This window comes from Pyxicephalus adspersus, chromosome 6, assembly GCF_032062135.1.
Source record: "Pyxicephalus adspersus chromosome 6, UCB_Pads_2.0, whole genome shotgun sequence".
Classification (NCBI taxonomy): domain Eukaryota; kingdom Metazoa; phylum Chordata; class Amphibia; order Anura; family Pyxicephalidae; genus Pyxicephalus; species Pyxicephalus adspersus.
In genome coordinates this window covers 13,048,590-13,072,033 of record NC_092863.1, presented here as the reverse complement: position 1 = coordinate 13,072,033, position 23,444 = coordinate 13,048,590, and the positions used below count along the sequence as shown (strand labels likewise).

Below are 23,444 nucleotides of genomic sequence, written 5' to 3'. Positions count from 1 at the left end.
CTCACAAGCTTTGGGCTTTTGTTGAGGACATCAGATTTCAATCAGTTGCTTCTGAGATCATTCTGAATTTATAGATTAGTAATTTTGACCTGCAGTTGACCTAATTTACACCAGCAGCTGACCTAGTCCAAAGTGACTTTACTTTGACTTGTGACGAAGGCCTACTACTACATTAAAGGCAAGAAGTATCACGTAAATACTAGTTACAGACAAAAGTCACCAGTTTAAAACTGTGCCCTATAGTTAAAAAAGTCAATATTTATTTATCTACATAGGAGCTCCTTTCAAAAAATAGTATATTCTTATTAACGGGTCTAAATGATGGATCCATGGAAAATAAACTCTTGTACTACACAACAAAATATTCATAAAAGAAAGGTTGTGAACAAGCCTCTACTATGGGTAGACAAGAAGCAAATCTTAAGAGACACCTTTTAGACTGGCCTTTTAGAGATAGACAATTGTGGGGGAAAGAGTCTCCAAAATTAGGACTTTTGAAATGTGTGCTTTGAAATCTGTTTTTGGGAGTGCTGGTCCCAGGACACAGGGAGAACCATCCATGCAGAACGGAATAAAAGATGCTTTAAAGTGGTGGTTGCCAACCTTTCGGACCTCACAGACCACTAAATCCATGCAATCCAGGCTGCGCATGCGCAGGGAGCCGAGTGACCTGCTTGCTAAACATCCTGGGGGACAGTAGCGCAGGACTGTGGACACAACAAAAGTTGTGTCCATACGAGGGACATGATCAGCGGGGTAAGGAGGACCCTGCCAGGGGGCACTCCAGCCAGAGTCGCGGACCACCGATTGGGAAACCGCTGCTTTAAAGTATTTGCCGGAAATCTGGCAATGAAGAAGAGCTATAAACTAGTTATACACAAGTATGCAACCTGAGCCTAAGTCTAAATACAGTTTTAGCTTAACTTATTTTTTCTTTCTGAAAACTGTCCAGTCATGACCTGTCTACTCTAAAATTCATATCTAAATTTGAAGCACTTTTTAAATATTGGTTCTTCTCACAAATGGCCGCCTTTATTCTGACCTCCTCGAATCCACACATAAACCTGTATCCTGCATTCTTTCTCTACCATATCCACTCATCCTTTTCTATTTCATCCTCATTAAATTTGTATTATCTTCACAGAACAAACTGGGCCAGTCAAGATAACAAGATCTATGGGATAGCAAGGTAGCCTATAGCACAGCACGGGGCGAAAGGCACTATGGGAAAAGCTATGCAAATTTTATTTTGCCTAGGCCATTTTCTCTGTGTGCAACTTCCTAGTATAATGCAAACATCTACTTTATGTAATTCTGCTCAGCATTAAGTCAACGCATTTAATTAGAAGTGTATCAGATCAAGGTCACCCAGCCACCAAGCCCCACTGTCCAATAATAATTACATTTATGCAGAGAAAGGTTCCTTTCAATCAGTTTACCACATATAAATGAGCTTCTTTTCATTCATTAAAAAAAGCATTTTTCCTCATTAATAGGGGGCCTAATGTGATTTCCAGCAGGGCGTTGCAAAATGAAACTGAAAAATAAGAACTAATTGGGCTACAAACAGCTGCATAAATGAAACAGGGCCATCACAAAACCTTATCTCATCAAGAGTAGAGAATGAGAGTAATGCCTACAGGCAATGATAGGAAAACACAGAGCATGAAAATACAAGAAAACTGATATACCCGAAAAGGCTGGTTTCAGAAATCTTGGGAGGCCTAGTGTTCCACTGTATGCATTTCAACATAAGCACTAAACACTTTATTATATGTGATAAATGTTACATGGCTAAAGAATGGTGTTATACACACAGGAGATCTAATCATTTAAAAATAGCCAATCATGTGCTTATACAATCTCATTTTCACAAGCATCGCAGGATGTTATTGGTATTAGAACAGTGCTGTAAGGAACTGCCCTACATCTTCTATTGTCTGCTGTATCAATAAACCTGCACAGTGCCCTGGACTACAATCTACCCTCTGAATCTCCTTTAATGTCCTGGGAAGTATTCTCACATGTTCACACCCCTGCACACAAAAAAGCTTTACAATCTACTGCCTCAAAAAAGATTAAATTGTATTTATTACACAAAGGTGTCTGTTTTACAATTAAAATAAGACTTCATGCAAATAAGAAATAAAATGACTTATTTACCTGCAAAAGGATTGGTAAATCTGTTCAGTCAATTGTGAAACTCAAATAGTCCCTCTTCTGTTTGTGGGTTCACTTTTACTATTCTCTGTGCTGCTTGCTTGCTTGATTATACTCAAGTCATTGTTCAAGGAGCATGCAGGAAGTAAATAGCACCAGAAACTGCAAGCTGAAATTAAGTTTTACCTAAATGTGTGCTGTATGAGGTATGACTACAAAGACTGAATAGAATTCCAATCTCAAGGCTGGTAAGGGTTGCAGGAATTGGCAGCCCTGGTTCAGGACTTCACTTTTGGCTGAACTAAGCTATGGAGAAGAGTGAATGTCTGGAGTGCTAAAGATTATCTTTTCTGTTATTTTTAGCAGTTTTGAAAAGATAGACGAGATCTGACCTATTACAAATCTAGCAAAGGTTTATTTCATCAAATTGTATGAATAGCATTTAAAGAAAACAAAGGGTTGTGGTATAGGGTATTATGTGATGTTGGAAGACATTAGTTCCTAACTGTGTATACATAGGCTCCATATATGGAGAAACACACACGTTTCTTTAATTATATTTTGAACAAAATGAATTTCCTTCTTGAGGCCAAAAATCCCTGTTGTGCATGTATCTCCATTTCATCTCTGCAAAGCAGTAAAAACCAAAGATGTGGAGCAATGCCTGCTAGTTCAAGTTCAAACATTTGTTGCTTTAATAAATGTTACATAGTGATGACTATAACTCTTTAGAATGCAATGCAAAGTTATCTTAGCAACAAACCACAGCCAAACCCAACACAGACACTGTGCTATGGTGTCCAAGGAAATCTTAAGAAAACCTCACTTTCATAGTAACATTCCTGTAATATTGTGGTCTGTCATTCTTTTTCTCTAATACAAAAGTACTGAGGTTGAAGGGTTGTATCACAAAGTACTTTGTATTTTGGAATCACATGTAATAAAAAGGATGGAAAAACTAGGTAATTCTTGCAGTAATTCTAGAACAGTTAATCATGTAAACTGTAACAACAAACTTCTCTTAGTTGCTCTTGCCATTTTGATCTGGTAAATATACCTTTAAAAGAGTTTTCCTATACTATATTTGTCCAAAAAAAAACTTGAAAAACTCCACTCAAAAATCTTGAAAAAAACTTGTGAAAGATCGGTTCCAACGACACTAATTGAGCATGTGTACGCAGCCTAAGAGGAAGTGTAGGACCTATAGCTAGATAACCTCTATAAAAGAAATCGACATAAAAAACAGGATGGATTATTCTCTATCAGTTCATAGCATGACTGCATCTGTCTGTATAAAGATCAGAACATAATTTGAAAAATGGCCGCTAGTTATAAGCAAAACTAGGCACAACCCAATTGTCCTCCAGTATGGGAAAAATTTGAGCAATTTCCTGATCATCACTTCTGTAATTCTGTGCTTTGCCCATGAAAAGCAACACGTTTGCCTTAATGCCTTCATACCAACAGATCATACTCACCAGTATATGCTGCTGAGAAGGAAAGCATAAAAGGCCAGTGCCTGATAAATTTGTACAGAAAACAAAAGGTTTATAACCTCTGGTGATATGTTTTTAGATCTACTCATCCCATCTGTTTAATTGATTTTCTATATGTGTGGTTTTTTGCTGCTGTCCCCACTTTCCCACCCTTTCTTACCTGGAAGACAGGTTTTTAAAATGGCAAGAAGCTAAGGCGAATCTTCCCAGCAGGGGCACACAGAACATTTACAGCATCATTAAGGTTTTAAAGTATAACTCCAAGAGATTGGGGGAAAAAAGACTATCCATGTATTGGGGCTACCAACACACTGCAAATGTTTAATGCTTATACTTTTTACTTATCCCTTGTGCCCACTCCCCACATCCTCTTCCTTAAGCAGGGATACTGCCATCATCTCCTGGAAAGAAGGACCAATAGTCCTACATGGTATAGGAGGATGTACAACCCACAACCTAAAATTAAAGCACAGTATCTACCTTCTTACATGGGTTCACTGTCGATAGAAATATCTGGGCTCCGACTGCTAAACTAAAAAGACTAGTTGTCTTGTTATATCTGGCTAGGTAACTACTTTCACTGACCAGCATGCAGATCCTGTCAGGGTATCTGATATTAATACTTGTTTCAGGTGATCAACAGCCAGGCAACTAGCATAGAGGACAACAATGACAGCAGTGTTGGTTTCATTACAGATTTCCTTTACATGGTTCATGATTTTGTGATATTGCAGTCACTTTATCAGACTAGTAAGAACCCCTCATATGAGTGAGCTAATGTGCATACTAAAATCCACCTACCACAAAACATTCATTGCTAGGTGGAATTATCCTTTAAAGCAGAACAGACTTACCCTAACATCCTGAACAAATTAAGTTGCCCTTCTCATACAGTAAATGACAAGGGCAATGAGAAAGTCAATATATTACAGATAACTGTTAATGTTATAGCTACACACTTAGCTTAATACCCTAATGGTCCTAGAAAAGGAAGTAAAGACATTTTGTGATAGGCTAGTTTTCTGTCTGTATGAAGACAATTCTGCTAAAACTCTGCATGATGAGCATAAAACAGACAATAAAAAGGCTGTCTCAGATATATTCTGCATGAGAAAGATAAAACTGTCTTTGCAAACACTGTGGTCATGAATCATGTAGAGACTGAATCACTTAAGTCTGCAATACAACTGGTAAAGGATAGAAGTTATGGCACCACAATTAACTTCTACTTGCTTGAGTTAATCATTGGAGATATTGGCAGTCTCGGGTTCCTCTTTTACTTGGATAAAGGAACCAAAATGAATGAAATGAGTGAGCTTTGTGTGTGTAATTCATATTGATCACTTTGATGAATATTCAGAGATTTCAAATAAGTTAAAAGTACTATGATCTAAGTTGGTCATATTACGTGGCACCCACACAACCTTAGAGCCAGATGTATGCTGTGTGTTGTGTTAAAAACATTCTTGTTGGCCAGAGAAACCAGCTTCCCTTTTTATTATTCATTTAAAAACTGGACTATAATAAAAATATTATATCCCTATTTAATGTACAGTGCTGCATAATATGTTGGCGCTATATAAATCCTGTTTAATATTAATAATAATTATAAATATGACAAAAGAAAGATTGGTAAACAAGAAATGTTATATTTGTCATACACTTCATGCATTGGTCCTGATTGCTTAACGGTCATACAGCCAAAAATGTCAAGAAAAAGAAGCTTTGTTTCCATTTGGCCTCTCGGACTGTCATGAGTTATAAATTGTGGGGTTACAGGCATACAGCACGTTGTCATTAATTCCCATTATCTATAAAAGGAACTATTCCAGAGAGAAATATGGGAATTGCTATTTACTTGTTTTCTAAGGTACAAGCCCAAGGGCTGTCTTTTACTTGGTGAGTTCACTGACCTGGAACAAGTATGTACACATTATATTAGTCAATATCTCTATGAGTAGGAAACACATAGAAGAATGGCAATGTCAGCTCTCATATTTCTACTTTTTAGGGATGGCCATTGACACAGAATGATTCTAGGAGTGTGTTTGAGGTGGTCAGCTTTGTCTCAGTACCCCTAGCCTCTCTAAAGTAATATTTCAAAAGATAACTTTTACAGCATGAATGTTTCTGCCATTACAAATGTTTGCAAAAAATGTATTTCCAGTATTTTGTTATTGAGATATTATACATATACACACACTTGTGTATGGGGCATGTATAAACCCCCATCCCCATTCTTGAAATTCAGTACTTGGTGCCAGAGTATGGTTGTGTAGAGGCATGATTTGCCCTATAGCACGACTTTAAAAAAAAGTCTGTAATTGCATAGCTTTTTCAAGGGGCTCTAGTACCCAGAAAGTAAGAGAAAAAAATCAGGTTTTATTTGGTTTGAGCATATTGTTATGTGGTCCTTATACAGGAGGATCAATGTTAAATGTTAGGCCCAATTTACATGAACATTTTCTCCTGTGTTAAAAAAACAAACAAACCATGTTAGAAATTTTCATCATTCCTATTGTCCCAGTACAAACTAGAAGGGTTTTGTGAGTTGTAAAGGCAGTGTAACCTGCAGCTCTCGCAAATGCTCATGAGCACAAATAAAAGTTTCCACTGAAAAGAATTATGTACAATTATGGATGCTAAATAGTGTTTTTCCTCTTCTCTCCTCTTTACCCTTTACCCTCCCACCACCGCCATCCCTTGGGCTAAAAAATATGTGGCTACAGACTGAAAAGGTGATTTGGTGATACACAATGCAGAAATATGGAGCAGGGAAAGCATTTTTAACTCCACACAAGCGGTGTTAAGTGTATTTTACAAAACTTCTTTCTGGTGCACCTAGAACATAGAACATTTGGTAAAATACATTCTCCTAGGCCAAGGCAAAATATTACATAATGTGATAATTAAGGAACCACAACATCAAAACGGAAACAATAGTTACATAGTACAAATCACAGCACATACAGTAACAAAGCCAACCTATGTGCTAGGCAGACACTCTATATTTGCACTGCAAAAACAGCCAAACACAGTTCTGTTTCCATGTTTGACAGACAAAGCATAATATATTACCGTACAATGTAGCAAAAACAGGCTGAACAAGAAAGGTCTTCAATAAACAGTACGTTTGTTTAGATGTTAAAAAGGATGTCCTTATATACCTTCTCCTGATACAGTAAAATATTCCCTGAATTGAAGAGACTTTTTTGAATCAAACCTCTATAGACACTTAAGGTTTTTTTTTATACCAATCGATAAATAGTGGTAGTCTTCAGCAACATATGTACAGACAGGCCAGCTAGGACCTCTTGCTACCGAAGTATAAAAGAATAACTTATTTTTAATAATTAGGACCGAGATTCTGCATAATTACAGCTGCTGGGCTGTCAGGAGGATCGATAGCGCTGCAGGCAATAAAACAGCGAGGCGTCTTTGATTTCAAACTTCTGTTCAATCTCGTTACAACAAAGACTTTCACTTAATTAAGGTCCAGAAAACGTCAATTTGTTTTAAGCCAAGCCTGATTTGTTTCAGTCCCGATGTTCACTGGGGGGAAAATGAACAACAGATTTATCGATACAAATCTCCCACTCAGATTTGATCACATGTTGTAAGTAGGAAAAACTTCCAGGCAGTGATAGGTGTGAATTACAGAAGAAGAAAGTGTGTTTTGCCACCTCTGATCCCAAAGACAAGACCTATTTCATCCTATTTATCAGTTCTCATTCTTTAAAGATGATTTGATGCGATCTCCAACTGAGTCTTTAATATATACAAGCAACTCTAACTCCTCAGCTTTAGTACTTCTCTGGTCACCCAGCACCTCCTCCTCTTAACCCCACAACACATTACCTATCAATAGAAATTGAAGCATCCTGTACAATAGTTTCTTGTTAATGTTATACACAGTAACACTGCAGGGTGCTCTTCACAGTAACACCATCCAACTGGAAAGCAATTACCTGAAAAATTGCTCAATAGCTTTTAATGACAGTAACTAACGGTGGACACTTGCTCAGCTTGAACGTGAACACAGAACACCAAACTTCCTCATAGTTATAATTATAAAAACTATTCACAAGGATTTCTTTAGGAGTAAATACCATGTATGACATTGGCTTTAGGCTACACAACTGGTTTCTGCAAGGACTCGCACACAGAAACATTGTTTAAATTTAGCATGTTTACACTCCTGTACTGTACATTAGGCAAACGTTTACAGAGCATGTTACAAGCTAGGAGTACAATTTTGTAGCACAGCTGTAGTCTAGGAGAACATATGAGAGATCATGATGGAAGTGCTTGTAGTAGCTGTAAATAAGCTTTTAGCAGGCATGAATGCTTCAAACTCTCATACAGGATAAGATTAAAAAAAACTGTGTGCAGGAGGCCTTTCAGAGAAAGGTTTGGTGACCTAAAGGCAATGTCATAAAAGATATTTGCTCATTCACTCTAATGATCTCATGCTTTTTAGAAAAGCATTTACGAGCTTCACATAAAGTCTAATAAATAAATCCTATTACCCCAGATGACCTCTCCATATAGATTTTGCCTATTACTGTTCCTACTAATCACTCTCCCCCTTTTATAAAACCACAACCATTCTTGGTTCCTGTAGTCTATGCATTTTTCTTTGGTAAAGACACAGGCTACAATAACAAAGAAGACTGATCCTTGGTAAATTCAATAAAAAGGAATGCTGAACTGGATAAACTACAGTTGTGAGTTGACATCCAGCTTTTACCAAGTGCTACCAGTGTTTTATCTTCACTGAGCAGTACAGTAACTGGCAGTATTAATCATACCACTACATGCACAGTCCAGACTACTTTAAAATTATTGTAATGTTGCCGTTTATGAATCAATATTTTCATGTTTTGTTCTATGCACATATTGCAAAACCGCTAAATTATTTCCATATTCTGTTATTTGTCTAACCTTGCATATCAAAGTTCCCTCACTATGCATTAAAAGCCTCTATAAGGCCGACACCTTTCCTGTGATGTTTTCTTCTGAAGTAACTGACTGCAGACACCTAACCTCCTCCTGATTCACACCACAATGTCACAAGAAACTCATTCCAAGTGTGTTCACACATCCTCCCCCACGCCTGAAACTTCTAATCACAAAAAATTGAAGCTTTTCCTTTCCCCATACCACCAATTACCATGAACAATACCAACTCTCTGACCCAGAAGCAGACCACACACTAGTTTACTTTTTCAGATTGACGCATTTCTCAATGGGCAACACCTCATCAAAATTACAAAATAGAGATAATTACTTTGAGATTCCTACATTACATATAGATGCTTAAAATATTTAGTAATTAGATCCCTTTAGAACTTGTTAAAAGATGTTATTCACTATAATTTATGGAAAGTATCACCGAAACACAAGAAATTTGCAGGTATTATGCAAATGAAAGTAAAATGTTGAGAAGATGTTATCATTCATGCAAATGGAACACAATCAGAATAAACCGCCAGATACACATCATTGCTCTATACAAATCTTCACAATGTGCGGCCTCTGATGTCCAAACAACCAGCCGTTATCTGTTGCATGTAGTAAAGTATGTAAAAGAAATCACCTGCTCCATTTTATTGCAGTGTTTTACAATCAGAAAAAGCAAGGCTTACAGATTTATAATATTCAAATGTGTCCTGGTCGCATTCAGAAAGTTACTAGTTTTATTCAAGGAGGAAGGACAGGAAAACAGGAAATGCAGCAAAATTATTTAGAATAATAATAGACTTTTTGTCACTCAGGATTGAGTTCTGATTGTATAGAGCTTAGAGCAGAAGAAGGTTTTGTGGCTACAAATAAACAACAGACAACCTGCGACAGAATATTTTGTGTTAAAATGTTACAATGGCATGCACCTACAAGGCCTTTGTTGTCTAATCTTTGTTGTCTAATAATAATGATAATAATCTGGTGCAGAGGTGCTTGTGTGTTCCCATACTGCCTATTAAACCTTTCAGCACATTTTTGAGAGACAAAGCTCCAGAACTTTCAGGTAGTGTCAGATGTTGCAGCTTACCTTTGTCCCACACACATTGGGTTCATAATCATGATAGTCAGCCTCAATATCTAATAGGAATGTGCAGGAAGGGGTGGACAAATATGTATGTGTCTTCTTACCTGTTGTGCCAGAAAATTAGGTGATCTATTATATCTAAAGTTGTAAAAATGGGTATTAGTGCACTTTAATTTACACCCTCCCTAGAACCTGTTTTTCACTGTAAAACAATAAAAAAAAACACTTAATTCTTCAGTAGACTTTTGTCTAATTATAAAATACTGGAGAACAAGACAAACACACAATTCAAAGATAGTGAGCATGGAAAGGCATAAGACATGAAAAGCCAAATTTATCCTATGAAGTTGAGATGAATGACTGTACCTCTTATTTCCAAAACACTGCATGATAGTACCACACAGTTCAATAGCAATGAAACTAATGTTACTGTAACAGTGACTCAAATAATGAGTAGTTCCTTGTGTTCTATCATGACTAACGTAATGATTCAAGACAAATCCATAATATAATTTCAAAAATACCTTCTATAATTAATTAACTGATGTTAGGAACACACAAGATCTGCTGCATGTAATCTGTAGGAATGGAGGCTCCAACACTTCTCAGGTTCATCCTGACAACAGTTGTTTTTCAACAAAGTTTTTCTCTTGGTTATTCACACACAAAATGTAATAGAATGTGAGCGTCCTGAAGGGAATAGGGCTTGTAAAAACCACAAAATATACAGGTCATTAACCCTTATTAGGCAATGATTAACTTATATCTGATTAATCTTTTGGGCATCCACATTGTTTACAATTCACTACCTTTTAAGAAAACATTTAAATACAATAAACACTGAGCAGAACATTTGTGATACCGTCAAATCTTACTCAAGATCTGGTAAGAACAACAGAGGCAGCAGTGCCTTACAGATAACCCTATACAACTTACTGTTATCTATTGCCCCCAACCTGCAGGTAAGATATGTAAATGTCACTCCTTATCTGACATGTGCAATTAGGTAGATTCACCCACCACGGGCTGTTGCACCAGATCTTAACTAAAGGTAAATCTAGCTTTTGTTATTGTGTGTATTATGTGAAGCTAGAAATAAACTTGGATTCCTGTCCAGAACAGCACTACTCGGAGGATCAGAGTCAAAGACATGCCAGACTTAGTAAGCATATCTACCTTCTAAATAGTGAATGCTATTTACATTTCTTTACTACAGGTGGACGGCAAAGGACAACTGAACATTACTTTGTAAGGACTACCATTCTTTAATTTCATGCTGCACATAACAGTAAAGCTGTAGAAACAGGAAGGCCTAGGCACACTCACAAATTAGGAAATGCATGGTTTGTCTTTCTCGGTCCTGGGTAATGTTTCATGCTTTCTTTAAGCCATCCCATCAAGGATATTTAACTCAGTTTGATAAAACAGAAATCATTATCTCCATCTTCATAAACCCCCCCCCCCTCGACATCTTTTTAACTGTCAATATCACAATTATTTGGTCCACTCCACAGGTATTTTGTCTTGCTGTCACTTTTGACTCCGCACTCCACTTCACTCCCACATTCTAGGTTCAGCCCCTTCCACCTGTGCAATCTCCAAAATATGCCTCTTCTTGTCCCCAAATATCACCAAACCCCTGGTGCGTGCTCTTATAAACATTGTCCTGCACTAATTCAGACTCTCATTTTTACAACCCCTCCTATTGTGTGCTACTACCCCCCTACTGTTAGATTGTACGCTTTTCTGAGCAAGGCGTTTCATTGTTTGTATCTGTCTGTCATTTGCAACCTCTTTTTAATGTAGAGCGCTAAGTAATATGTTGGTGCTGTATAAATACTAAATTAATAGTAACCTAAATAATACCAACCTATCATGAATGCTGCAGTTAAAATTATCTAGCCTTCCTACTACTCCTCATCTGTGCCTCTCTTTTGACCTGATACGCAAACACACCCCTAGCCACGCTCTCCGCTCCTCCAATGATCTACTAATGAATTCTTCATTCATACCTGCTTCCCTTGCACTGCTCCAGGACTCCTCTAGAGCCACTCTCTGGAACTCACTTTCTCATCCTTTCAGGCTTGCTCCTACATTTCCATTCATGTCTCTAAACGTATCATTAATTATCCATCATTCCATATCCACCTCCTACGTCATTGTTGGTACTTGTCTATTATGCAGGTATGATGTTTGCAACCCCTATTTTCTGTATAGTGCTGCAAATCAGGCTGGCTTTATATAATAAAAAAGTTAACTATAATCATTGGTATATTTAATGAGGAATCCAAGTCAAAAGGTACATTTTTCAGGCTACTACTTGGACACAACTTTGAATGTTCCCAACAACATAGCAAATATTTACTTTTTTCAATAAATTCCACTTTGAAGCTGGCAATTGTGTCAACACTCATGTAAGAATATCAGAGAATTTATTGTCAGAAACAAATACAAAGTCTGAAGCTCCAGCTGCGACAAAACATCCACCAGTGCCTGGCAGCAATAAACAGAGAGATACTTAAACTTATTATTAGTGTGGAACCTCAGTGACCTAGCTTTCTGTTTGTTGTACATCCTCCTACTGACCACTGGAAAGATGAAGGAAATGTGCATTCACTGTGTAGATAAGTAAAAAGCCAACAGCAAAATATTTTCCCCAGGAGTTACAAGGAACTTCTTTCTCAGTGTATAAGGTCGGTTTTCACAAAACATTTTGCATGAGAAAATTGGGACTAAGAAATGTTCTGCACATGTACTTAAATTCGAGATACATATAAAAATACAAGAACATATAAACATATAAAATAATATCTAATCAGGACTGATACCCATATATCTATATAATGTGTGAGTCCTAAACACTGTACCTCAAATAAATATAAATGAATTTCAACATGAAAAGTCTGTTTTTGGAGAATCCGAACTCCAGTAAAGCAGTTTTTTTTAACTAAAGGTGTTACTTCAGATAACACGCAAAAGGTCTATGGAAACAAAATGTCAGCTGTAGGGGTAACCAAAACACTGCAGCACACACTGGTGAATGTTTCCTTTAAAATCTGGACATCAGTGCATACATTTTCATCCCAGAACTTTGGTTTGCCGGATGTAAACTAATAAGAATCTGTTAAAGCTAAAAGCAGAGGAATTTGACAATTACTAAAAGGTTACTCGATTAATAGTTTTGTTTAAGGGAGCAGAATGTGGAAAGCTACAGAATTGCAGGCCACCCAAATGTTTCTACATTTCTACTGTCCTGTACCTTGTACTATAGGTTGTATTGTGATTTATGATAAAGCGGATAGCTGGAAGAACAATACATGACCAGTTACTTTTACCAGAACCAGCTAGCATACAGTACAGACATCCTTTTTGTCTCTGCGCCCAACCCTTCATTTTTTTGCCACTGACTGCACATCATTTATAAGCAAAGAGTGAATCTTATTGCACTATTGGAGCATGGCTGAGTTAGACTTGTGTGAAAGATCTGAAACAAAGTCCTAGTAATTTCTTCACATTTTAGTTTGGGTCTTTAAAGGGTATATTTTAGTCTGCAGCCATACACTGAGCCTCAGCACAGAAAAGGTCCAATAGAATGACATTTAAAAAGCCTATAAATGTATGAATTACTAGATATCATATTACCTGAAATAATCAAGTCCAAAAAAAGGTATTATTGATGGACCCTCTGGGGAAAATATTCATGCACCTTTTGGCTCAACAATTGTAATTAACTGTATTAGGCGAGCAACGCGTAGGGATTTTATAGTACATGGATTATTATTGAAATAAAAGGAAATACAATTAAGTAATCAAAATCCTGGCTACTGCAACAGTAACAACAACCATGAGGACACCGGGGGAAGGATCTCTGTTCAGGTATGGAAGTAGTTGGGCTTTATTTTTCCTCCAACATAAAATCATCTTAAAAATGTTTGTCAATAGAGCAGAACGGTGCTGTATGTATAACACTCGTTCATACATCGTGCAGTGCTTAGTCGTTGGAAAGGATTGTGAAAGATCGTTTCCAATGACTATACCTGCACGTGTGGATGCGGCTTAAAGCATATGGCTATAGAAAGATTACCAATCAGCAATTGATTAGTGTTAGACGACATTTATGATTCCATTAGACCCAAATTTTAGTTCATTTATTTATACTGACAGAAAAATGTTATGTGGTCATTATTATCACTGTTCTTTGGAGAGGAATGAAAAGTATTTTTGTTTGTTAGTTAGTCCTTAAGAGATTGAGGGGTGACAATTCCTTAATTGAAAAAGAAAGAACATTTCAGGGAGTAGGTCTTCCAGGTTTTAAGATGGAATTTTTGTGTCCCACAATCACAGTAGATTATAGTTATACATGATAAAAATAACGCACCAAAAGTGAAAAGCTGTAGCAGGTTTGTTTTTGAAATAGCAAGGGCCTAAGTTATTTAGGACTTTGGAAGTCAGTAAGTAAACTTTTAAAGAAATTACACATTTCACAGGGTCAGCTATGATTGTGAAATACGGTTGAAGAATGACTGCTAGTAACTATGTACATAGGTTCAAAAACTGCAAGCACCAATAGAGAGGATGGTCAAAACGCAAAGATGCATGCATGACACAAAAACACATAGTACACCTATCTTTTAAGCTTGACAGCAAGGCAAATGCTCTGCAAAATTATGCATAATGCAATCTGAAATAATAGTAAAAATCGCTATATTTTCACTTGCAAGAACATCACAAACATCAGTTAATGTGTGTAAAAAATATTACATGCCATACTGTTTATCATGGTCTACATATGGCAAAGATAAATAATTGATTTTTTTTTTTTTGCAAGCGTTGCTGAACTAGTGAACCAAGCTATAATTTAACAAATATATATCAAACCAAAACAATATTTGCTGTGAGCACTTTCTACATTTGCTATACCACATGAAGAACTGGTCACTGAAAGCAATGAACTACAGGCTGCTAGTAATAAAGAATACATAGAAAAACTAACAACACAAGAATACAGCACAAACATAATATAAAATAAAGGCACAAGAAAAAAAACCTGAGTAACTTTAAGCAGACAGGGCACTGAAAGAAAGGACCTCCCATCATGCCAGTGACCTGTGAATTCCAAGGAAATGGATGTTCTTTTATCCTTTATCATCATCTGCTTCTATTCTGTGCCTGCTTTGATGGCACGTTTCATATCTTTATGTATATAATTGCCGAGATGAAATGACACCAGGGAAATTATCTCTCTGACAAGCCCGGATACAGAGACTAGCAAAGTAAAACAGCTGCAAGTTCTGTCATTGACCTACCTTACAAAGTCTAGGAGCACAGGAGTTGTCAGGGAAAGAAAGAGAGTCTGAGGAACACACAGATATAAATCCAATGAGTATGGAAGACATTGAGGTCATGCAAAGCTTTGTATGCCTTCTCTGGCTAAGCATGCTGGTTTACAGGCAGGGCAGGAAAATGCAGGAATCTCTTCCTTGTCTCCCCTCCTCCCCTACCTCCACCCTCCCCCTCTAGCATCCTCCTCCCCTCCATCTTTTGTTCAGTGTCTCCTCTCTGCACACAATGTGCCTGACCCCTTTGACTACTGTACCTGCTTAACATCCTAAATGATCTCTGACCTATGGCAGCAAGCACTTCGTATGGCACAATTGATGTGTCATCTCTGCTGAAAAGCTTGTGTGTCGTTGTAATAGAAACACCTTGGCAGCTTAAAGCTATACAAAGGAAATGCTTACCCAGTACAATACTAGTTCCATGTTTAAAATGTTTATTGCTTTCTGCTGATGCAATGATACCCGTAGACATTTGATATTGGTCCCAAGAATACAGAACATTAATTTGCCTCATATAAAAGATCTATTTAAATCATTAAGAAAGTTGTTTTGTAGATCTGGTATTCCTAGCTTCTTCTGTGAAACAAATAATCTATCCTGTGTTTATTTTGTGACAAAAGACAATGAAACGTTCTGTATGATATGCATGAACATCTTCTGTATTGGCTAGCATCTGTTCGATACTATTCGATACAGCTGAAGGTGCACTTTTGTAATGTATAATTTTACTTTAAAAAGGTATTTGTTCTTGGTAATGGAACAAACTTATAAAAGAAAGACTGTGTAGTCTAGAGAATGTGTTTTTATTACCATGGTTTCTTGCAGACATTAAATAGGCATATAGGTGAGATCATATTATCCTCAGGCAAGATATTTTATCTGAGCATTATACATAGATCATGTCAGCTTAGCAAGTTTATGTCAGAGTGAAGGTGATAGTGAAGCACAAGGAATAAGGGGCAGCAGCAATTGGAGTGCTTTAGTTTTCAGTAATGTGCTTCTGCCTGTTATCATTGGTATGTAAGAGTAAGCAACCATTATAAAGTGTATTAAAGAAAAACTAAAGTTCCATTTCTGAGAACTTCTGTTCAAGTAGGTCATTACTGTAGAAAACGACAGGTGATGTGCCTTCTTCATTAACCAATTCTACCTATCTGATGGCTCCAGGTTTCTGCAACAAAGCTGAGCTCTCATGCACATCGCCAACTTTGGTTGCCAGGATGCCCGGCACTCCCAGCTGTGCCAGTAAAGTGCTGTGTATAAGAAAGCCTGCTACTACCTTCTAGTGCTAACGCTTATTGCCCCAAACCTCACTTGGGTTTGTAAAAAAGATTAGTGTTTTATTATTTCTTCTTTGTTAACCCCTGAGCAGATAGGTCTTAAAAAGTGGCTAAAGTTTTAGGAACTTATCGACCTACTAATTCACCACCTATAAGAAATAAATGCTTTGGGTCAGAGGTAGACAAACTCCGGCTTTTAGGCTAGATACGGCCCAGCCATTATTCCAGTCCGGCCTATGGCCCCCCTAGTTATTTATTGTTGGATCCGGCCTAATTGAATTGTGGCCTTATCGCAAATTCCCGCAATATCATCAATATCATCGAGTTCCCGCACAGTAACCCAATTACGATGCCAAAAGAGCAGAAGCAACCTCGAACATCATGTCATCAACCCCGAATGGACTGACAAATTATTCTTCGCCCAACGCGGCAACAAAGCCTTGTGTTTAGTGTGCAACGACAGCAACAGCACTTTCAAGCGGTCGAATCTCAAGGGGCATTTAGATGCCAAGCATGCGCACACGTACAGAAACTATACCGCAGATGAGCGCAAGACTGAGGCTGCTAGCTTGCGGTCACAGTTGGAAAAAACTTTTCCTTGGACACCTTGTTTCTTCTGGCCTAGTGTGCTTTCTTGACCTCCTGAAATGACCTAGTAGTCCAAAAAGTTTGATGACCCCTGCTTTAGGTCATTGGACATAAAACAAGCCTGAACAGAAATACCAAAGTATGAGCCTTTTACAATGAAACCTGTGGAAGAAAAAAAAAGACACAACCTACTATATTTAGAAGGAGAAGCTCCAGGACAGAGTAACTATTAAAAAGTCATTTATTTCTCAATAGCGCTGGAAATAATTGTTTACCTCAAGAGCTAAGCAACACCCTAACCTTAAAATTCCAGACCTGTACTGTTTCTTGGGGCTAAATTAGCACCTTGATGTAACTTTTGTTAATTGGAGGGAGTGTGGCATGAAGAGAGTAGAGACACCCACTGTGCAGGCAGAGAGTGAAGCTCAGCACTGTGTAAATTACTCTGTGTTTATTTAAGCTGCTCAGCCTGTTGTAGCAATGTACAAGGAGCTAAGTTTGTAAGGTTACATTGTACAACATGCCTATGGACAGGTTGGTTTATAAAAAAAAGCCACCACTGCAGAGCCACTGTGAGAAAATTGCGTTGTCATTTTTTTTTTAATGTACACCTACCTAGTTGAAAACATTTTTTTTTTGGCGCTAAATTTTCTGTTACAAAATCAACTCTTCCCACCTTGTCTCTTTTTTTTTTTTTTTCAAATACATTTGTGGAAATCTGTAGGTAAAATCTATTATTTAACTATTATAGTGTTTACATTGCTTTGACGTATGCTTTATGTTTTCGTAGTGCTAATAAAATACCGTTATGATTGAGGGGGGAAGCACAAAGAAAGGCACCAGTATTTTTAAATTACACGTATTCCAGGCATCTGGAAATACATAAAATGTATCCGTGTCCAATGGGTCCATCACAGTCTACAAAAGCTGGCCAGTTAAGCAACGGGGTTTTCAAAATAATAATCCGTTAAACCATATCACTTTTTCCTACATAAAGAAGTGGTTTACACACATACATTGAGAACACACGTGGGATAATTAGAGCAGACATGTACTAACCACTGAAATGTTAATGAATCCGAAGAATCTTTGGGTAATTCCAACATACATCTGAACGAAAATCATTGTGTAGAGTTCTGATTCTAACTAATGTAAAAAATAAATCTATAGTGTGCTGTTACTATCAAAGCTAGGTACACACTGACATTTGAGGAATACAGCTGACAGTGGCTCTGACCATAGGCAATAAGCAAGAGGATGCCGTGCAAAAAGCTACTATGTTGTAAAGAGGTCTTCGAGGTCTTCGGTAAGCATAAGTATCAATATTCATTGACAGTGGACACCTGACATTACGGCCTACCCAAAGTTCAAGATCACCAAAAGATCAATCTAGTTAGTAGCAAAATTATATGACTTTGTATGCCCCAGTAAAACAAGTTACCCCTAGGATGTGCACGCATATCCAGAAAATAGGGGGAAAAAACAAAAAGGTAAAACTCCATTTATTAAAGTAATCTACAAAAAAAAACAAAAAAAAAACTAAAACAAAGAACCAACCCATAAGACAATGATATTTATTTGACTGGGTCAAGAAACAAGCTGAAATCAGTGTTTCTTTGAATAGGTGTGTGCAAATGCAAAAAGACAAAAGGATAATACAAACAGATAAGACCTAAATAAATGTATCCATAGAAGTAAAAATATTGTTTTAGAATAGGCCAGGAAAAATCAGCTGAGCTGGCAGGAAAGTCTGCTGCATATGTACAATGACTGATAGCCATAACCAAAACAAGTATACATAAGATCTTTCCCTGGAAACAATATTTTCGTTTATCATGTTTTAGTTTATCACAGAATATCACATTTGGTGGATCAGCAGCCAGTATGGCCTATTCCACTGGACAGGAGCATGGCACCTGTCCAGTGAATTGACTGAATTGGCAGAGACTGAATCAGCAAGTTATAGAGAAGATAAAGTTTACTGAAAGATTATAAAATTTGAGTAACGGCAATCCCCTTTTAATGCTTGTGTATGTGCTATCATAGGAAATCTGATAATTGAAAAATCTCTATTGGGGCATGTGACACAAACATCTATTGTGTGTAATATTGTATAAGTATACGTAAACCTAAAAACAAAGATGTAACATAGCGCAGCTTACATCCCTTGAGGTGGGTGGATTTGTTGTAATTTTATGATCAAGTGCAAGTGACCAAGTAATATAGGCCAAGTAAGGGCAGTCTTACACCTAAAGCTTGGGAATGCATAGCACGGTGTGCATGTCTTTCAGTATAGCTGCAAGTTCCTCTGATCTTACTGGCTCCATATGCCGTTTGGAAAAAATATCTTTTCCCAAGACTGAGACCAAAGCACTTCCTTGCTAACCCGAATAAGTAAACAATGTTTTAATGCCCTTGAGAGCGGAATGGAGTGTGCGGAAAGACAGAATCCATTTTTCTCTCCCTTTTAACCTCCGCATTACCGCCTGCATTGTTTAGTGCAGAATAGAATAAGAGTGATGAAATCCCAGGAGACTGTGAACCAGAAAAAGTTTACAACCAATGACGCCTTTTTCTAGGCATTATATACAGCTCTTAATTACTGTGCTCCTATTCTAAGCTCTTAGGAGGGTTTGCCTGGCTGTAACATTTTTTAGATAGACAATACTCACAAAGAATAGATTCTAATCATAAGTTTACTGCAACAAGAATCTAAATTAAGACATTTTTATATTTTCTGACAATAACTGCCATATCTGTATTCTGATGTATAAATTTTAGCTAAATATAGCCCAGCAGACACAACCTCAGGACAACAGTGCTACAAGGACAGGTTTCACACATTGTTTTAGGTAAGCTAATTTACATATTGGGGACTGGGATGAACTGCCAAAGTAGAACTCCATCCAAACGTTCTTATCCTTGTATACAAGTCTTCACACAGTCTTCTCCTCCTCATGTCATGGTCTGTATTCGTCTGTCATTTGCAACCCCTATTTATTGTACAATGCTGCATAATATGTTGGTGCTATATAAATACTGTTTATTATTAATAATACTAGATACATACTTGTAGATGCTTTGGTATCCCCTCATAAGTAACCTTAGACCATGTTGATGATTAGGATTGGATTTGATTGAGAACTTTCCTTAAGGGCTATTTTTAACAAATATTCTAAATATTGGGTGCTCATCCTAACACCCTATACTCTCCCCTCACACCATTAGTTTGGCGAACTTGTGGCGAGCAAAGAACGGTAAGAAAGTGTGGCCACACCTTTCTACTTATACTTGCATTTTGCTATTTATGAGAAAAAGAAAGTACATCTGGTCCTTGGCTGTTTCTAAAATTATATAAATCTAATCCCAGGTGTCGAAGACACACTGGATTACACGGAGTCATTCTTTACTTGTCAAAAATTAGGCAAAAATGGAAAGACATGTTTGAAAAACATAAAGAAAAAGTAAATCCCAAAATTCAATAGCTTTTAGAACCACCTTTAGTAACAACAAGTATAAGGAAAGGAAAGTAAGGAACAACCAGGTTTCCCTGAGGATACCAAAATGTAAACAACTTTTAAGGTCAAACATGCATAGTTCATTTTATACAAAGATTTAAAACCAGAATATTGCTTTATTTAGGGAATCGAACAAAAAAATTTGTGATACAATAAAAAAAGAACCTTATTAGAAGTAAAGCACACATATAGATCCCCTTAAGGAAAGATTCTCTAATTGAGTTATTTACAGACTTGTACGCGTTTCGCAGCAGCTAAGACCGCTTCCTCAGGAAGAGGAGATCTACAAATAACAATCAGATTTTAATATAAAGTACATATTTTTTCATATGCATTCATTTCTCACACACACACATTCACACACACACAAAAGCAAACACATTGTATGCTTGAATAATCTTATTGCTTGAATAATCTTATTACTGCAAAGCAACATGGATACAGTTGTCATTCTTTTAACTGTGGTTTTAAGAAAATATTACCAAATTATAAAAACATGTACTGCAAAAACAGAAAAGTTATAACAAGATATTTCTGGAAGAATACATTTGGCAGAAAATGTAATTACCTCAGAGATTAATTTAAAGCCTCTGCCAGTGCTTTTTCTTTCTTGCTCCAAAATCAACAGGTGTATTTCTCAATGTTTCCCACTCAGGGGCATGAAGTCAGAGAGAATGTGTAAGTTTATTGCTAAAGGTAATAATAATGTTTTTGTTAGAAAGAGGTTTTGGGGCTCAGATAAATCCTGTATTCCCAGCTGGAGTCCAACACATAAGAACAATTTTAGTTGAGCATTTCACAAACCTATAAGATATGATGTAAAAAGAAATGGTACTAGTTCCTAAAGTTGAAAGACAGAGCTTAATTAATATTACCAAAAATTAAAAAATATTCATAATTTAAAATGTGCGTGAAGTAAATTCATAAGTCTGTATAAAACTGTTGGTTCAGTTCTACATTTCTGTTGCTAGATATCCCTAGTCTAACGGCCAGGATCATTCAACCAACTTCCTCAGGGGCCAGGTCATCATCCAGCCCTTGACGGAACATGGAAGCAGTAGCAGCTTAGTGATTGGCCCATTTCTTCTCGTCACTCTCCTCCCAGTAGCTAACTCTTTTTCAGGGCATGAACTGACTGGCTCCTTGTTCTGCTTTTTCTTCCTACACGCTTAAGCTTTGAAGTACCTGAACTGCAAAACGTGGTTGTTGGGTCAATTTCAGGTAGATTCAGATTGCAATTACCTGTGTTTAGTTTTAATCTCTGCTTTTAATTTTAAAAGTTCTATTTATTTAATCTTTAGGTGCCTATTTCCAGCTATTTATAATTTCAAAAGTAATGTTTAACATTTTGAAACCTGCTGGTAAAACTGCTATGAAGGTCCTTGTTTAAAATGATCCTGTTATAGGGTGACAATTATCTGTCCCGGTCTCCCTACTCTGCTGCTGCATTGTTGCCTTATCATACATTATACAGGCCGACTGTTATTTTGTTATTACCACCAGGAAACCCACCCTGCGAAATGCGTTGCAGCCTTTGTTGGAGTATATCTGTTTATGTATCATGTCAACTTTAAAGACTTTGCAGCCAAGATCATTTACAGTTTCCCACTGTCTCTAAAGTTGTTCCTTACTCTATATTAAACAGGTTCTCTTTTATGTTATGAATTAAGTCAGCGTAAAGCAAATCATGTAGCCTGCTATTTACTACTGGCAAAAAATTGAATTAGATTGACCCATTGATGCAGCTTGTGCCCTTGTTTGTTCTATCTGCAGTGTGAATTATTTAACATTAAGCTGTCTATTCCAGAAGAAATGCGGCAGAACCAGACAACCTCTTCTTACAATAGTCTGCATATCCCATCACCTCCAAGTACTCTATGCCCTAGGCACTTGCTTATTTACGGCATCAAGTCTCTGTCATACAATATGAGGGATATACAAGTATACAGGCTTGATGCACGTAAGTAGTTTTTAAGTAAATTTTATAAAATTTTATTATTCGTAAGATGTATATATAAGAACTTAAAAAAAAGTAAAAAGATCAAAAAAACTGGGCAAACAAAACTAGGTATTTGTTGAAAAAATGCAAAAGCAACCTTCCTTTACCAACACCAAAACACTGGAGAAAATGGACCCCAACATCATCCAGGACTGAATCCCATTGCACTGTTGTACAGGAAACTTTCCTGTGCAACATAAAACTGCAAATTCATCCATAGCACATACTTTCTAAATAGTCTAAGGCAGTGTTTCTCAACAGGGTTCCTCCAGAGTTTGCGAGGGGTTTCTTGAGCAATGAACAATTTGTGACTTTCAGGTCAGTTTAATATATACCAATGATAAGGTAAGGGTCGCAGCCTTCCCAATATCCAGCAGGAGGCATTCTTCCCACTGACCACTGTACTAAAGTACAGGGAGCTATGAATATTGAGAAGTGTTTCCTAAAGACCTGAAAGTTATTTCAAGGATCCCCCCAAGTTAAAAGGGTAGCAAAAACTTTGTTAAGGCTTTTAGAGGCATGTGTAATATCAGCTGTAAGGCGGAAATACAGATGTTTTATTTAATACATTTGAAACATTGGAAACATCAAACCTCAAAATAAAACATCAAAATAAATAACAACATCATCACATCAAATAAAAACATCATAATAAATAAAACATCAAAATAAAATATATCAAACACCACCATATGTTTATCTTTATTTAGATGATACGTTGATCAGATATTGGAGAAAACATGATCAGGAATGCCAATTTTTTTAATAGACCTTTGAATAATTCTTTAATTCACTTCCTCTGCTTACTATTACAACATGGCCTTTACATTGTATGTTTACCTGGTTTACTGCTAAGCACTCAGCACATCTGACATTGTAATGTAAATTTAGTTCAGTGGAAAGCTCCTGCTACCAAACAGGAACCAATTGATCAGTACTGCTGGTCCATGGGTGTGTGGCAATAATCCAGGTAAACAAATGATATACAGAAGATCATTAACCTATTTGTGCACTA

At 37.0% G+C, this 23,444-nt stretch overlaps 1 protein-coding gene across 4 annotated transcripts in view; it reads right to left on the bottom strand.

Moving 5' to 3' along the window:
• TANC2 (tetratricopeptide repeat, ankyrin repeat and coiled-coil containing 2) overlaps nucleotides 1-23,444 on the bottom strand; it is a 251,599-nt gene that overhangs the window by 112,898 nt on the left and 115,257 nt on the right. Inside the window, exon 1 of one of the 4 annotated variants that reach the window (XM_072414609.1) lies at nucleotides 15,012-15,145. The exons of the other annotated variants lie outside the window; for them this stretch is intronic. The gene's annotated coding sequence lies outside the window, so the exon portion shown is untranslated. Of the gene's footprint in view, nucleotides 1-15,011; nucleotides 15,146-23,444 lie in introns of those variants that run through there. 4 annotated transcript variants of the gene reach the window in all.